We start from the raw sequence: 15,609 nt of genomic DNA, 5'->3' as shown, positions 1-15,609 counted from the left end.
AAATGTTTGAAGATTTTGCTTTCCTCTGAATCACTTAACCAATATTTAGTTGTATAACCACTGTTTCTGAGAACTGCTGTACATCTGTGTTGCATGGAGTCAACCAACTTCTGGCACCTGTGAACAGGTAATCCAGCCCAGGATGATTGGACTACATTCCACAGTTCTTCACTATTTCTTGGTTTTGCCTCAAACTGCATTTTTGATGTCACCCCACAAGTTTTCTATTGGATTAAGATCCGGGGATCTGGCTGGGCACTCCATAACCTCAATCTTGTTGGTCTGGAACCAAGATGTTGCACGTTTACTGGTGTGTTTGGGATCGTTGTCTTGTTGGAACACCCATTTCAAGGGCATTTCCTCTTCAGCATAAGGCAGCATGACCTCTTCAAGTATTCTGATGTATTCAAACTGATCCATGATCCCTAGTATGCAATAACACCTTAGTATGAGAAACATCCGCATATCACGATGCTTGCGTCACCATGTTTCACTGTCTTCACAGTGTACTGTGGCTTGAATTCAGTGTTTGGGGGTCGTCTGACAAACTGTCTCCGGCCACTAGACCCAAAAAGAACAATCTTACTTTCATCAGTCCACAAAATGTCTATTTAGCCCAGTCAATGTGCTCTTTGGCAAATTGTAACCTCTTCAGCACATGTCTTTTTTTCAACAGTGGGACTTTGCGGGGGCTTCTTGCAGATAGCTTGGCTTCACATAGGCGTCTTCTAATTGTAACAGTGCTCACTGGTAACTTTAGACCTTCTTTGATCTTCCTGGAGTTGATTGTTGGCTGAGTCCTTGCCATTTCCGCTTTCTTCCACGTCTTTCAGGTTTTGGTTGCCATTTTAAAGCATTTGCGATCATTTTAGCTGAGCAGCCTATCATTTTCTGCACTTCTTTATATGTTTTCCCCTCTCCAATCAACTTTTTAATCAAGGTACGCTGTACTTCTGAAAAATGGCTGAAACTACCCATTTTCCTCAGTATTTCAGAGAGAAATGCACTGTAACCAGCATGTACAACATTTGCTACCTTCCTTCCTTAAATAAGGGCAATAATTGCCACCTGTTTTTCAAAGAATGAATGACCTCACTCATTGAACTCCACCCTGCTATTATTTTGAACATGCCCATTTCAATAAGTGATTGAATTACACAGAATCAGCAGCATACATGTCATGACTGTTGGGTTTCTATTACTCTACTACACCTGCTAGTAAATTATCTGCCATGTATAAATATCATTTGTGCTCGGATCGGCTCATGATGAGAGGGTCCCCTACCTAAGCCTATACTCCACCCCCCCTACCTAGAAGCAGCAGAGTTATGCCGGAACTGCTTATCGAAGGGTAGCCTAAAGGGGCCAAAAGAACCATGCATAGGAGTTTGAAAACTTGATAACAGAAACTACAAACCAAAACTCGAAAGCCAGTGATATTTCGTATAAGGATCTGGGATATAACGCATGGAACACGCGGAACTGCGACGACCCAACCGTTTGATGACATGTACTGGCACCTTATGCATGGACGCCGCAGCTGCCGCGCCCATGCGGAAGGAATGTCCTGTGATCCAGAGAGGACCGACACCTGAACCTGTCAACTAAACCTGAATGTACGTAAGAAAGGCCGCGGTGGTTAGCCGGGCATTGCCTAGTTCGAGTACGGGAGAACATGCCGCTTGGACTAAATACTACGCAGCCAAGCCTTCAAGGCCTGCACCGGACACCATCTGCTGTCCGTGGGAAAGTATCTGACCGCCACTAATTCCCCCGGCCGTGACGTCTTGGACGAGGCCAAGGTGAGGACATAGATGGACCCGCGGCGGATGAGCTGACCTTTCCGCAAGCACCCAGCCAGCGTATTGGTGCCCATGAGCTCGCCTGACCTGAGGAATCCATGGAAGGCCAGGTACAAGGCTGTTTATACCAGAGCGCTAACCTGCGGCCCGAACGGTTTACCCTGCAGTTTGTCTGTCACGGCCTGAACAAGCTACCGGTAAATGGCTGACGCACATGCCGTTTCACAACAGACATCTTGCGCAAACCCTTCAACGCCGCTTTGATCGGGTGGGCGGAGAAGAGTGACGGTAGGTCCGGATGTAGCATGTACCAATGGTGCTGAATACCTGCCATGTATAGTTAACAATGCTATAGGACAGGTTTAATTGAGAGTGGCAAAACCCCGACGAAGCCCAATAGGTGAGTGATAGGCCCCCGGCCAGCGGCCGGGTAGGTGTTCTCATATCTCTGAAACAGCGCCAAGCTGTCTTGTAAGCCCTCAGAGTATTACTGGCCAAGGAATTGACCATCAGTCTCTTAGCTATGGTGAGATGAGAGACTAGTCCCAGTGCAGCTGGGCCTGGTGAAGAATTATATATATTTTTTTAATTATTATTATTTTATTTTTTTTAATGCGTGAGAGACTCTAATGGCGGAGTCATGTGTGTAAACCTAAAACGGAGAAGCTCTGCGTGAGAGACTAATGGCGGAGTCATATGTGTAAAACTAAAACTGAGAAGCTCTGCGTGAGAGACTCTAATGGCGGAGTCATATGTGTAAAACTAAAACGGAGAAGCCATGCGTGAGAGACTCAGATGGCGGAGTCATATGTGTAACCTAAAACGGAGAAGCCATGCGTGAGAGACTCTAATGGCGGAGTCATATGTGTAACCTAAAACAGAGAAGCCATGCGTGAGAGACTCTAATGGCGGAGTCATACACTGTGTACAGAATTATTAGGCAAATGAGTATTTTGACCACATCATCCTCTTTATGCACGTTGTCTTACTCCAAGCTGTATAGGCTCGAAAGCCTACTACCAATTAAGCATATTAGGTGATGTGCATCTCTGTAATGAGAAGGGGTGTGGTCTAATGACATCAACACCCTATATCAGGTGTGCATAATTATTAGGCAACTTCCTTTCCTTTGGCAAAGTGGGTCAAAAGAAGGACTTGACAGGCTCAGAAAAGTCAAAAATAGTGAGATATCTTGCAGAGGGATGCAGCACTCTTAAAATTGCAAAGCTTCTGAAGCATGATCATCGAACAATCAAGCGTTTCATTCAAAATAGTCAACAGGGTCGCAAGAAGCGTGTGGAAAAACCAAGGCGCAAAATAACTGCCCATGAACTGAGAAAAGTCAAGCGTGCAGCTGCCAAGATGCCACTTGCCACCAGTTTGGCCATATTTCAGAGCTGCAACATCACTGGAGTGCCCAAAAGCACAAGGTGTGCAATACTCAGAGACATGGCCAAGGTAAGAAAGGCTGAAAGACGACCACCACTGAACAAGACACACAAGCTGAAACGTCAAGACTGGGCCAAGAAATATCTCAAGACTGATTTTTCTAAGGTTTTATGGACTGATGAAATGAGAGTGAGTCTTGATGGGCCAGATGGATGGGCCCGTGGCTGGATTGGTAAAGGGCAGAGAGCTCCAGTCCGACTCAGACGACAGCAAGGTGGAGGTGGAGTACTGGTTTGGGCTGGTATCATCAAAGATGAGCTTGTGGGGCCTTTTCGGGTTGAGGATGGAGTCAAGCTCAACTCCCAGTCCTACTGCCAGTTTCTGGAAGACACCTTCTTCAAGCAGTGGTACAGGAAGAAGTCTGCATCCTTCAAGAAAAACATGATTTTCATGCAGGACAATGCTCCATCACACGCGTCCAAGTACTCCACAGCGTGGCTGGCAAGAAAGGGTATAAAAGAAGAAAATCTAATGACATGGCCTCCTTGTTCACCTGATCTGAACCCCATTGAGAACCTGTGGTCCATCATCAAATGTGAGATTTACAAGGAGGGAAAACAGTACACCTCTCTGACAGTGTCTGGGAGGCTGTGGTTGCTGCTGCACGCAATGTTGATGGTGAACAGATCAAAACACTGACAGAATCCATGGATGGCAGGCTTTTGAGTGTCCTTGCAAAGAAAGGTGGCTATATTGGTCACTGATTTGTTTTTGTTTTGTTTTTGAATGTCAGAAATGTATATTTGTGAATGTTGAGATGTTATATTGGTTTCACTGGTAAAAATAAATAATTGAAATGGGTATATATTTGTTTTTTGTTAAGTTGCCTAATAATTATGCACAGTAATAGTCACCTGCACACACAGATATCCCCCTAAAATAGCTAAAACTAAAAACAAACTAAAAACTACTTCCAAAAATATTCAGCTTTGATATTAATGAGTTTTTTGGGTTCATTGAGAACATGGTTGTTGTTCAATAATAAAATTAATCCTCAAAAATACAACTTGCCTAATAATTCTGCACTCCCTGTATGTGTAACCTAAAACGGAGAAGCCATGCGTGAGAGACTCTAATGGCGGAGACATATGTGTAGCCTAAAACGGAGAAGCCATGCGTGAGAGACTCTAATGAAGGAGTCATATGTGTAACCTAAAACGGAGAAGCCATGCGGGAGAGACTCAAAATATTATTATTATTTTTTTAAACTATAAACCACTTAAGCAGCTCCCGTACGGGTACAGCTCTGAGTACGAGCATGAAGAGCATGGTATAACGCAGATCACCTGCACGGACTAACTAACATCCTGTGCCTAAATAACCCCCTTGGAACCTTATGTACGGCCGGCAGCAGGAAGCCAGCCACCGCCTATGATCTGCTCCCCCTGACCGAGCCTAGTACTCCTTCCCCTGATCCCTGCCTACCTAACGGCACGGCGGCCCGTGCCAGACTTTATTGAAGATGAGGAGCCTTTACCCCCCAGCCGCGTGGGGAGCTCACGCTGCTCCCTGGCAGAATGCACCAGTGCGGGGGAGCCCCCCTCCTCAGCTAGGGCCGACCCACCGCCGGCTGGACACTCGTACCGCGTGGGGTGCAGCGCCACTCCCTGGCAATGTGCACCGGATCAGAGGGAGCCCTTCCTTTACCGTGGGCCCCAGCCCCCGCTGGTTTGAACCGTGTGCCGCGTGAGGAGCCGCACAGCTCACTGGCATTGTGCGCCGGTGCAGGAGTGCCCCCCCTCTCCTAGGGGCTGGTTATTGTGACTGGAACCCGCTGGGAGACTGAAGCCTGACTGGACCTACCTGTGACCGTGAAGGCTGACCTCCCAGGCCGTGGCTGACCCGCGTGCGTAGTCGTGACGCAACTACCCGTAGATGCCCACCCAGTGCCTGTAGTCAACGGGAGTGCGACCGAGTCTGTGGATGTGACCGACTAGCCCCTGTAGTCATGAGGGGACCCTACATCGAGAGTAGCGGTAACGGACCATCGCCTGTAGACGTGGTAGTATTACCTCACGAGTCTGTTGACATGAGACTAATGCCTGCAGTCATGGCAGGCCTATATAATGAGTCTGTAGTCGTAACAGATTTGTGCCTGCAGTCGTGGCAGGGCTTTAGATCGGGTCTGTAGTCGTGACAGACTGATGCCTGCAGTCGAGGCAGGACTTTATAACGAGTCTGTAGTCGTGACAGACTGATGCCTGCAGTCGTGGCAGGGCTTTATAACGGGTCTGTAGTCGTGACAGACTGATGCCTGCAGTCGTGGCAGGGCTTTAGAGCGGGTCTGTAGTCGTGACAGACTGATGCCCGCAGTCGTGGCAGGACTTTATAACGAGTCTGTAGTCGTGGCAGGGCTTTATAACGAGTCTGTAGTCGTGACAGACTAAATGACTGCAGTCGTGGCAGGGCTTTATAACGAGTCTGTAGTCGTGACAGACCTGGCAAAACAAAATTAATATCTATATATATTTTATTTATTTCTTTTTATATATTTTTTTTAATTTTTTTTCAACTTCCCACCAAAGGCCACGACTGTAGGCAAGACATGCGCCAGTGGCCTGGGCATTGATAGGCCACTATACCCAGTCCCCCAAGCCCACGCAGGAGTAAAAAGGGGGAGTGGCCCACGCATGCGCACCACACCTGACTCACCTGGCGGCCATAACAGCCACAGACCCCACAGTATCGCAAAGTAGCCAACCACCTGTGGACCTGAATAAACAATGACAGACATGTGAGTGAGCGAACCTCGGCTGAGTGACCCTTCACCCACGCAACCGCTCCCTAGCTAACCACCGGCTCGTCGCGGCTGCGCCCGAAACCGACCCACTGACTCCCGACGTACCGTATGTGCTATGGGCGGTCAGGCTGCGTGCGCAAGGCGTAGTGGCCATCCCCCTTCCTTGAACCCTCTTTTATTTAATACTTAAAAAATTATTTTTATTTTTTTTTCAACTGACGCCTGCCTTAGTGCTTAGCCACTGGTGCTAAGCAAGGAGCCCAGCACCTGGACTGCAGTACCAGCATGGCCTGTAGGTGTCGCCCTCTTTCAGACCAGGACCTGCTAGAGCGCCGAAGGGCAGTGAGCCGCACTGTGGAGCCGATGGCCGGCGTGACCGATGCGCTGCGCGCGATGGTATGAGAGCGGGAGTGTGACTCGCCGCAACGGAGCCACAGGTGAGGAGGCTGTTGGACAGTTTAGCCTGGGGGACGCTGCATGTGGGAGCGGGGTGCCTGGAGCGGATCGGAAGTGCGGGCAGTCACAGGTGCGGCTGGGGACCGGCGGGCACGCCCGGCAGCATGACATGACATAAATAACGAGACGGGTGTGCAGCCACCCGGCCTATCTATTCTCCGCAGCGATGAGCCCGACGCCGCCGACCGCACTAACTAACAACGAGACACGCGACCTCTCTGGAAGGACAGCCAACCCATGAGCCGATTTGAAAGCATTCGAACCGACAAGTGGGGGCAGGAGAGCCAGGTTTAAATAATTAAAGCCCCGCCTCCCCTCACACAAACAAGGCACTCTTAATTGCCTACCACTTCTACCAAAAACTGTGAATAATCAGGTTAGTGATGTCTGACTGCTATTATTTTGAACACAACTGTATGTCCTCAATTCCCAAGAAGAGATTTCTTCAAATCTATAGATCTGGTCTGCTTTAAGCGACCATTGTTCTAATGAAGGGACTTCGGCCAAGAGCCAGTATTTCGGGATAAGGAATCTAACTGCGCATATTAGGTGTTTAAATAAGCCCAAATTAGTAGCTCGTTGATAGAAACATAGAATTTGTCGGCAGATAAGAACCATTTGGCCCATCTAGTCTGCCCAATATACTGAATACTATGAAAGCCCTTGGCCCTATCTTATATGAAGGATGGCATTATGCCTATCCCATGCATGCTTAAATGCCTTCACTGTATTTGCAGCTACCACTTCTGCAGGAAGGCTATTACATGCATCCACTACTCTCTCAGTAAAGTAATACTTCCTGATATTACTTTTAAACCTTTGCCCCTCTAATTTAAAACTATGTCTCCTTGTAGCAGTTTTTCTTCTTTTAAATATTCTCTCCTCTTTTACCTTGTTGATTCCCTTTATGTATTTAAAAGTTTCTATCATATCCCCTCTGTCTCGTCTTTTTTCCAAGCTATACATGTTAAGGTCCTTTAATCTTTCCTGGTAAGTTTTATCCTGCAATCCATGTACCAGTTTAGTAGCTCTTCTCTAAACTGTCTCCCAAGTATCAATATCCTTCTGGAGATATGGTCTCCAGTACTGAGCACAATACTCCAAATGAGGTCTCACTAGTGCTCTGTAGAGCGGCATGAGCACCTCCCTCTTTCTACTGGTAATGCCTCTCCCTATACACCCAAGCATTCTGCTAGCATTTCCTGCTGCTCTATGACATTGTCTGCCTACCTTTAAGTCTTCTGAAATAATGATCCCTAAATCCCTTTCTTAAGATACTGAGGTTAGGACTGTATCACTGATTGTATATTCTGCTCTTGGGGTTTTTATGCCCCAGGTGCATTATCTTGCACTTATCAACATTACATTTTAGTTGCCAGATTTTTGACCATTCCTCTAGTTTTCCTAAATCCTTCTCCATTTGGTGTATCCCTCCAGGAACATCAACCCGGTTACAAATCTTTGTGTCATCAGCAAAAAGACACACCTTACCATCGAGGCCTTCTGCAATTTCGCTGATAAAGATATTAAACAATATGGGTTCCAGAACAGATCCCTGGAGGTACCCCACTGGTAACAAGACCATGGTCTGAATATACTCCATTGACTACAACCCTCTGTTGTCTGTCCCTCAGCCACTGCCTAATCCATTCAACAATATACCATCTCATAATGACTTTGTAGCCATTCTCTTGGAGTCTAACACATCTTGACGACTTGTGTGGGGGAAATTAGGATAATGTTTATCTCAGAGCTGGAGAATGAGAGGTTCAGGTCCCTTTCCCATAATCTGAAATATGCCGGGGTTGAATTCATCGCTGGGGTTCTCAATCGGTTGTATAATTGTTATATAAGTTTAGGAGGGCTTTGAGAGTTGCTGATCAGACTTTCGAACCAAACCTGAGGTCAGTATAAGTCACCCAGATTGATATGTTGTGATAAGTATGCTCGGAGGAAGTATAGAGAGTTGTTATGTGATGTAGGGATTGATAATTTGCTGCTCAAATGACCCAAGGATGGTGTCTGAGTGTCCTGAAAAAGATCATGCAGCCAGATGAGGGAGTCTCTGGATGACCTGGGCAAACTTTCGAAGAGAGCTTTAGGGGCAAGATAAAATATATCCCTAACTTGAAGGATCGGCGAGGGGTGTGGGACAGAATAATGTGTTTCCTGTAGCCATTTCTAGGCTGCTATAGTAGCTTTAATTATAGGAGTGGCGCTAGGGGGGAGAGGTAAGAGGGATCCGTGTCCTAGTAAAAGGCCCTGAATGTGGAATCGATTAATGACTGTTCTATGGAGACCCAGGATTTATGGGGTGGGGCTCTCAGCCAGTCTACAACCCTAGAAAGAAGAACTGCTTTACTATAAAGTTCGGCGTCCGGGAGAGTGATCCCGCCTGTTTAATTAGAACGGATGAGGGACTTGTATGAGAGGCAAACTTTCTTTGTATTCCAAATGAATGATCTAAAAAGTGACCTTAGAGAGATATAGCATGAAGTCGGGACAGAAATGGGAAGTACTTGTAATAGATAAGGGCTCTTTAACACTTGCGTTGTCCGGATCCGGCATGTACTCCACTTGCCGGAATTACACTCCGGATCCGGAAAAACGCAAGTGTACTATAAGCATTTGAAGACAGATCCGTCTTCGAAATGATTTCAGTGTTACTATGGCACCCAGGACGCTATTAAAGTCCTGGTTGCCATAGTAAGAGCGGGGAGCGGGGGAGCAGTATACTTACAGTCCGTGCGGCTCCCGGGCCGCTCCAGAATGACGTCAGGGCGCCCCATGCGCATGGATGACGTGTCCAATGCGATCACATGATCCATGCGCTTGGGGCGCCCTGACGTCACTCTGCAGCGCCCCGGGACCCGCACGGTAAGTATACTGCTCCCCCGCTCCCCGCTACACTTTACCATGGCTGCCAGGACTTTAGCGTCCCGGCAGCCATGGTAACCATTCAGAAAAAGCTAAATGTCGGCTCCGGCAATGTGCCGAAACGACGTTTAGCTTAAGGCCGGATCCGAATCAATGCCTTTCAATGGGCATTAATTCCGGATCCGGCCTTGCGGCAAGTGTTCTGGATTTTTGGCCGGAGCAAAAAGCGCAGCATGCTGCGGTATTTTCTCCGGCCAAAAAACGTTCCGTTCCGGAACTGAAGACATCCTGATGCATCCTGAACGGATTTCACTCCATTCAGAATGCATGGGGATAATCCTGATCAGGATTCTTCCGGCATAGAGCCCCGACGATGGAACTCTATGCCGGAAGAAAAGAACGCAGGTGTGAAAGAGCCCTAAGTCAGTTTAGGCATAAGGATATTTTTCCTACCAAACCAAGATAGTATAGGCAAATCTAAGTTTTTAAGAGTATCAGAGATATGTTTCATTAGGGGAACGTAGTTAAACAAGAATAGTTGATTGGGGTCATTGCTAATTTTCACACCTAAATATGTTAAATGAGGGGGAAGACCAATTGAAGGGGGAGTTTTGTTCCAACTGGTTTTTAGGCCGGTACTAAGGACTTGTTGTGGTTCACCTTAAAATTGGAATGTCTGCTGAAGTTTTCTAGGTGTTGATTGTTTTGGGAAGAGCTGTATCCAGATTACTGATCATGATCAGTAAATCATCCGCAAATGCGGAAGTTTTGTGTTCCTGGTCACCTAATATTACTCTCTTTATTTCTTTGTCTGATCTGAATGTTTGTAAAAGTGGCTCTATAGTCAGGACAAATAGTAGGGGAGAGAGAGGGCACCCCTGACTGGTACCATTTTGGATTTGGAAGGGACTGGAGAGGGTACCGTTAACCAATATTGAAGCGGAAGTGTTAGTATACATGGCATCAATCGCATGAAAAAAGGGGTCTGGAAATTTCTGTGTTGTGAGGACCTGTTTCATGAAGGACCATTTGACTCTATCGAAGGCCTTCCCAGCATCTGTGCTGAGAAGGACTAGGGCATAGATTTCCTTTTAGCATAATGTAGAATATTTAGTACTCTTGCCGTATTATCTTTCCCCTCTCTTCCTTTAATAAAACCAGTCTGGTCCCTATCAGCTTTGGAAGGATTTTTGACAAACTATTCGCTAACATCTTGGCTAGAATTTTTAAGTCAATATTGAGAAGGGAAATGGGCTTATAATTTGGACAACGAGTATGGCCTTTGCTCTCCTTCAGGATAAGGGTTATATGCGCTTTGGTCATTTCCCTAGATAGAGGTTTATCTGCTAGAGCTAGATTATAAACGGGAAGTAAGTGTGGGATAAGGGTGTTTTGGAATGAAGATTAATAGGGGATTAGTAGTCCATCAGGTCCTGGGCTCTTTCCTTTAGGAGATTTATGAATAACCTCTTTGAGTTCTTCCGAAGTAAAAGAAGACGTCAGATGTTGTTTGTCTGTATCAGAAAATGTACTGAAGAAAAGAATGTATAATCTATGGTGTCTGGGTGCATGGTTCGCCACATCTACAAGATGGGCTTTCCAAAGCTTGGAAGTAAGGAAGCGAAGGGCAGGGCAGTCTGGGAATGTGCAGATCTATGCGAGGAGGAATCTAGTAGTGATGGCTAACCTCCGGCACTCCAGCTGTGGTGAAACTACGACTCCCAGCATGCTCCATTCATTTCTATGGAGTTCTGAGAACAGCCAAGCAAGTGTGCATCTTGGGAGTTGTAGTTTTACCACAGCTGGAGTGCCGGAGGTTAGCCATCACAGTTATAGATCTATCTTGAGTGTCTGTATTTTGGTCTATCAGTTGAAAGGAACTTTATTTTGGAAGCCTATGCTAACTCCTCTGGAATTGGAGAAGGGGGATCCACAGTGGTACCATTGAGAAAAGTATGAATATGTGAGGTTAGGAAAGTGGTTCAATTTTAAGTGCGTCTCTCTTTAATGTCCCGAATATCTGTCTCCGTTTAGGCCCCGTACATTGTAGGAAGCTTTTAGTATGTCAGCCATTAGGGTCATTAAGAGAGACTTTAACTGTTACCAGGAGTGTGCTACAAATAAAGATGTGTATATTTTGATAAAGGTACTCATCCATCTAAGGCAAGTATTGGTGTGTCTTGTAGACTTCCCTGCAGACCGTGACCTGCTCCAGAAGATGTACTGGTGACCTATTTTTAACAAAAGTAACATAATAATGAGAAAACAAACATAGTAAGCAGACAGGGGGGGGGGGGGTGGGTATTTTACCCTTGTTTCTCTGTAACTTTACTTGTTAGAAGCCTATGATTGTTGGACCTGGAACCTGGCCCTGTCCCCAGACCCAGATCACCGGCATCATAAAGAAGGCACTATTCACCAAAAGGAAACTACGGTGAAACATGCCTAAAGGACTAGTAAAGTGGACACGATAAATAAGGCACTCTCTCAACCTGGTATAAAACTAGAGAGGGTGCCTCTGGGAATTAACTGCTTGAAAGAGGTTTCTAAGGGGGAAAGGGGGTTAAAGGTGAAAGGATAGGTGTTAGGAAGGGAGGGATGGGTGGAGGGGAAGGGAAGGAAAGAGAAGGTGGGGGGGAGAATTGAGGGGGTGGGAATGTGAAAACTTAGGCGGCCCTCTCAATATAAGGTGGGGGGGAGTGTAAAAAAAAGAACTATACTCAAGATCGTGATGAAGAGTCCCAGAACATCATTCTCTCCAGAAACTTAGGGCTCTTTCACACTTGCGTTGTCCGGATCCCTCGTGTACTCCATTTGCCGGAGGTGCCCGCCGGATCCATAACACCGCAAGTGAACTGAAAGCATTTGAAGACGGATCAGTCTTCAAAATGCGTTCAGTGTTACTATGGCACCCAGGACGCTATTAAAGTCCTGGTTGCCATAGTAGTAGTGGGGAGCGGGGGAGCAGTATACTTACCGTCTGTGCGGCTCTTGGGGCGCTCCAGAATGACGTCAGAGTGCCCCATGCGCATGGATGACGTGATCCATGCGATCATGTCATCCATGCGCATGGGGCGCCCTGACATCACTCTGAAGCGCCCCGTGAGCCGCACGGACGGTAAGTATACTGCTCCCCACTACACTTTACCATGACAAACAGGACTTTAGCGTCCTGGCAGCCATGGTAACCATTCAGAAAAAGCTAAAGTCGGATCCGATAATGCACCGAAACAACGTTTAGCTTAAGGCCGGATCTGGATTAATGCCTTTCAATGGGCATTAATTCCGGATCCGGCCTTGCGGCAAGTGTTCAGGATTTTTGGCCGGAGCAAAAAGCGCAGCATGCTGCGGTATTTTCTCCGGCCAAAAAACGTTCCGGTTCTGAACTGAAGACATCCTGATGCATCCTGAACGGATTTCTCTCAATTCAGAATGCATTGGGATAATCCTGATCAGGATTTTTCCGGCATAGAGCCCCGACGACGGAACTCTATGCCGGAAAAGAACAACGCAAGTGTGAAAGAGCCCTTAGTTGGCAGCTGGATAGCTGCGTGAAGTGGTATATTTTCAAAAGGTGTCTGTGGTTAGGCGTCTCAGTGTTAGGGACGCATTCCTTTTCTTCTGGCATTGGGTTTTAGGGGTTCATCGGGGCTCAAAAGGGGTAGCCTTAGGAACTTCTGGGAGAGCAGCTAGGTCTTGTATTAGGTCCCAGTTCTCAATTTCCATTTGTGGGATCTCTAGAAGGTTAAAAGCTTGGTTTAAGTCGGCATGAGTGCAGATGGTAATCCGTTGTAGAAGACAAAGAGGCCAAAGGGGAAGGTCCAGCGGTAGAGTATTTTGTGGTTTCTGAGCCACTCCGTAAGCGGTTTAATGGCTTTGCGTTTTTTAAGAGTAATAGGGGCCAGGTCTTGATATATGTTAATTCTCTCGTCTCTGAATAGCACTTCAGTTAGTTTGCGACAATTCAACAGTATAGCTTCCTTGTCTTGGTAGTTTAGGAAGCGGCAGATTATATCCCTGGGGGGTTCTGTTAGTTTTGGGCGTGGGTGCAGCGCCTTATGTGCCCTCTCTAGGATTGGTGTGGGGTAGTCTGGTCCCAATAAAGTTTCACAAATTGCTAGGATTGCTTTGGGTATTTCAGAAGTGGTTATTAATTCTGGAATGCCGCAGAATCTCAAATTATTTTTTATGGTCTTCTAATGCTATATATATATATATATATATATACACACACCGCGTTGAGGTGCGTCTGGAGTGTTTGCAGGCTAGCTGAGGCCGCAGTCTGGAACTCCAACATGGTGGTGTGTGCCGTCTCTAAGTCTTCCACCCTGCCTCCCACGTCTGATATCGTAGCAGGGGAGGGGAGACAATTCACTCACCAGCGGCTCCAAGGCTTTTGATAAGGCCACTTTCAGGTAATTCCTGGAGATCGGGAGATTTTGGCGGCTCCCCGAATCTTCCCCGTCACTTTCTCCCTCCAGAGCGTCGGGCCCGCTCTCACAGGTTTCTTTCTGTGCTGCCGACTCCATCTTGGGTTCTTTAGCTGCGTATATGGCCGCCTCTTTTTTCAATAAATTTGTCCATCTCACCGCTGGCAGCGGGGGGTTTCTGTTGCTGGGAGGTGTCCCCAGATCTTGTTTGTCCAATTTCTTCACAATTTTGTTGCTGGTATCGCTAGTATAAGCTGCAGTGAAGAGGAGTCTGTGTGACGGAGCTCAAGCACACAGTCATTCTCTTCCAGCGCTGGCTCCCCCCGATACAAAGCATTTTGATATGTGGTGTTTTGGGGATTTTTTTTCTCCCCAAAATGCAGCACTTTCTGGCATTTTTTCCCATTGACTTCATTATATTATTTCAAAAATGTCTGATTGCAAATATAACAAAATAAGAAAAGTCAACTGAAACAAGCTTGTACTTGTACAAGCATTCATAGACCCTAAAAACTGTGAGTGAATGAGGTAGGGACTTTCTAAACAGTAGAAATCTAAGAAAACAAACCACCTGTCCTAAGTTAGGAGAGGCTTTACCTATTCATAGCCGACCTCCTGTTTGAAGCTGCACTCACTTCGGTTAGAACATTTTCACACAGTCAGTATTTGGTCAGTAATTTGCATCAGTATTTTTAAGCCAAAACCAGGAGTGGTCCAAACCATGGAAGAGTTACAAATCGTTATAGTTTTCCTCTGTGTAGGTTCCACTCCTAGCTCTGGCTCTCAAATATTGATACAAAATGCTGTGTGAAATTAGCCTAAGGTGCTGGGTGGAGACTTGAGGGAAGTTTTTGCCGAACCTACAAGTTTTTCTTTTTCAGAAGACCACTTCCTCATTCTACTACTGCTATGGCAACAGATTTCTTAAAGAGCAGATCTTCCGGTTTGTTAGAAATGTGGACTGTTTTCCTAGATAACAGATAATTACATCTAACATATTTGGCAAACACTACTGTGCAATTTGTAATATTTCCCAAGCTATGCTGTGCAAACTAGACCAACTGCTAGATCTCTGACAGGTGGAGTAGATCACAGACACCTTACTACACGAGGACGCTTCACTTCAATGGTCATTATATAAATCCATCACACAACTATGAGGGACGTGGGCAGAAAGCCTGGCACTAAACTATACCTGTGAAACAAGACTTCTTTACTACAGTAAATTTTAGGGAAGGAACCTGCCACCATGAAAATGTTATCCAGTGTATGGGCATGGTATAGAGCAGGAGGAGCTGAACAGCTTGATATATAGTTACCTATATATTGTAAGGGATCGCTCTCTCACAAGGGGTCAGCAATGACAGATTCCAAATGGTGCTTTATTTTGGCAATTCAGCACCAACATAATAATAAATATAGCAAATAAACACCTGCCCGTGTAGGCCCTACCTAATACATAGGTCTTCTCCCTAAAGTCGCCTCTAAAGCGCCGTTCACACAAGGGGTGAGATCTGGCATTTCTCAGCCATACGGTCCTGCAGCCTCCTGGCTGTGACCACACCAGTACCTTGGGGTGGATATGGTCCGACTGACCGTGCAACACCTCTTTCCGCACGCGTTGGTGGGCCCCCCAAAACTCAGGATTTCACACAGCCTCATGGCTGCAAGCAGCGTTTTTTTGTCCGCGATGTGGTGCGGAGCAAGATGGATCCGTCCTGACACACAATGCAAGTCAATGGGGACGGATCAGTTTTCTCTGACACAATAGTAAACGGATCCGCCCCCCATTAACTTTCAATGGAGTTCATGTCTTGGCTATTGGCTTGGTTAAAGATAATACAACCGGATCCGT

The sequence above is a fragment of the Bufo bufo genome, chromosome 4 (assembly GCF_905171765.1).
Source record: "Bufo bufo chromosome 4, aBufBuf1.1, whole genome shotgun sequence".
Classification (NCBI taxonomy): Eukaryota; Metazoa; Chordata; class Amphibia; order Anura; family Bufonidae; genus Bufo; species Bufo bufo.
Note: the sequence above shows the minus strand (reverse complement) of the source record.